General features: G+C 39.1%; 1 pseudogene; it reads left to right on the plus strand.

Annotated features, from left to right (window-relative positions):
- The first annotated feature begins 522 nt into the window (after window positions 1–522).
- Window positions 523–741, plus strand: LOC115869920 (annotated as a pseudogene).
- Window positions 742–3,149: the final 2,408 nt, after the last annotated feature.

The raw sequence follows: 3,149 nt of genomic DNA on the forward strand, positions 1-3,149 counted from the left end.
TATTCTACTTGCTGTCCCTTTAAGTTAATCAATCCTGGGCTTCATATACTAAAAAACAGAACAGCATCTAACACAACTTCAATGACATAGCACATCTAAGATACACACTAATAGGAACAAGCAAAAATCAAACCAAACAATGTAAATCAATAGCACATACAATTTTGGAGACCAGATCAGGTCCACTCTGCATCATAGGGGGCGTCTACTGACAGAGTTTTAACTGTTCAAGTCAGATTTATGCCTTTGGTCTTCTTGACTTGTCTCTCCTAAACACTCTGTTTACTGGCCCCTTTGGTCCCATCCCTCAGTGTTAGACAGTGGGAGTTCTCCGGAGGCTTATTTCCTATGCAGTTCCATAAATGAATCTTGGGCTTCTACTGTCATCCATCACCTTCTGCATACCGGATTCTCACAATTTAGGCTCTGATGCTAATCCCTCCTTTGACTTCAGATTATATGGATTACAATCTTTCGGTGATTGAGGTATTTAGTATATTGATGTTTTAAAAATTTTTGATGATTGCTTCTCGGCCTTTTGGCTAAGACCAAGTGTAGTAAAATTTATTGATGGTTACTTTATGGCCTAACATATGATCTATTCTGGAGTATATTCCATGTGCACTAGAAAAACTATTTTGTGCTTTAGTTGGGTGAAGTGTTTTGTATTTTAGGGGGTACCCCCACAAACTGGAAATTTTTTCAAGGCGATGTATTTAAAATTTTTAAAAAACAACCTTGTCACCTTTAAAGTATTCTCCACTACACTTAATACATTTGTCAAATCTGCGATTCCATTCTTCAAAACATTTTTCAAGCTTATCTGTTTGGTTGGCTGACAGCACCTCACCCATTTTTTCCCTTCACCTCTTCTACATCATCAAATTGCTGTCCTTTCATGTCCTTCTGCGTTCTTGGAAATAAAAAGAGGTTGCATGGAGCAAGGTCAGGTGAGTAAGGTGTGTGGGACAAGAGAAGCATGCTGTTTTGCCAAAAACTGGAGCCCTGAGATGACCGCGTGAGCAGGTGCAGTGTTGTGGTGGCAAACCCAGTCCCCCCCCTGCCACAAATCAGGCCTTTTTTTGTTGCGCACTGTTACGCAATCTTTTCAGAACCATTAAATAGAAAGCTTGATTACTTGTCTGACCTGGTAGAATGAACTCTAAATGGACTATGAGTCGATATTTTCATCCATTTGGGAAATTGATGGATGTCCAGAATGAGGTGTGTCATCAATCGACATTTCACCTTTTCGATAGGAGAAAACCACTCGTACACTTGGGTTTTTCCATGGCGTTGTCCTTGTCAGCTGTGTTCAACATCACAACAATTGAACAGCATTTTTCCCAAGCAGGAAACAAAATGTCACAGCTGTACACTGTTCTCTTAAATTGGCATCACAAACAAATGAGGTTCAGGTGAAATTGCTTTCATGAAAAAGTTCACTGTGACCAGAGAGAACTTTCCCAGGTGATGCCACTGGGTGCACTAACTCAGAGCTGTCCATGCTCTGCTAGCGGGAAAAATGCTTGCCAAGCGGAGGTTTTTCCTGTGTTTTTAAAAAAAATCTGAGGCGGGGAGTACCCCCTAGAATGGCTAAAAGATCAAATTGATTAATTGTGTTGTTTAGTTCTTCTGTATCTTTGTTGATTTTCTTTCTAGTTTAACTGTCTTTGCTTGAAAATGATCTATTAAGGTGTCTTCGCCTTATTACATTGGGTCTATTTGTCTCTTCAGTTCTATGAGAGTTTGATTAATGTATTTTGAAGTCTTCCATTGGCTGCATAAATGTTTATTATGGTTATGTCCTCTTGATAAATTGCATCATTGTAGTTATATAATGGCCTTCTTTGTTTGTCATGATGTCTTTTACTTTGATGTCTATTTGGTCAGATATTAATATGGCTACTTCTGCTTTCTTTTGACTATCATTAGCTTGATCCATCCGCTGATTTTTAGTTTGTTTTTGTCTTTTTATCTTAGGTGTGTTTCTTGTAAGCTGTATATTAGTAACTTGTATTTTCTTTTTTATTAAAAAATCATTTTATTGGGGGTTCTTACAGCTTTTATCACAATCCATACATACATCTATTGTGCCAAGCTCATTTGTACATATCATCATTTTCAAAACATTTTCTTTCTATTTGAGCCCTTAGTATCAGCTCATTTTTTCCCACCCCCGACTCTTCCTCATGTACCCTTGATAATTTATAAATTATTATTTTTTTCATGTCTCTGCACTGATTGCTGTCTCCCTTCACCCATTTTTTTCTGTTGTCCATTTCCCTGGGAGGTGGTTATACATCTATCATTGTGATCAGTTCCCTCTTTCTTCCCCCACCTTCTCGCTACTCTCATTATTGGTCCTGAGGGCTTTATCTCTCCTGGATTCCCTGTGTTGTGAGCTCTTAGTTGTACCAGTGTAAGTGCTATGGTCTAACCTGATTTGTAAGGTAGAATTGGGGTCATGATAGTGGGGGTGGGTTGGGAGGAAGTATGAAAGAACTAGAGGAAAGTTACATATTTCGTAAGTGCTATCCTGTACCCTGACTGGATTGTCTCTTCCTTGTGACCCTTCTGTGAAGGGGATGTCCAATTGTCTACAGATGGGCTTTGAGTCTCCACCCTGCCCTTCCCCTCATTCACATTGATATGATTTTTTGTTCTGGGTCTTTGATGCCTGATACCTGATTCCATCAACACCTTATGATCACACAGGTTGGTGTGCTTCTTCGATGTGGGCTTTGTTGCTTCTCAGCTAGATGGCCGCTTGTTTGTCTTCAAGCTTGTAAGATCTCAGATGCTATATCTTTGGATAGCCTAGAACCATCAGCTTTCTTCCCCACTTTCTTTATACACCTATTTTGTCTTCAGCGTTAGTGTTGGGAAGGTGAGCATCACAAAATGCCCAGTTATTAGAACAAAGTGTTCTTGCGATGAGGGAGTACTTGGTTAGAGGCCCATTGTCTGTCTGCTGCCTTAATGCTTAACATCTATCTATCTATACAGATTGATCTATTTCTTTATCATTATATATAAATATATTTACATATGCACATGCCTGTATTTAGACCTCTATAAATGTCCTTTGCCTCCTAGTTCTTTCCTCTATTTCCTTTTACTTTCCTCTTGTCCCACTATCATGTTTG

This window comes from Echinops telfairi, unplaced genomic scaffold, assembly GCF_000313985.2.
Source record: "Echinops telfairi isolate 266 unplaced genomic scaffold, ASM31398v2 ScPeMD7_60;HRSCAF=208, whole genome shotgun sequence".
Classification (NCBI taxonomy): Eukaryota; Metazoa; Chordata; class Mammalia; order Afrosoricida; family Tenrecidae; genus Echinops; species Echinops telfairi.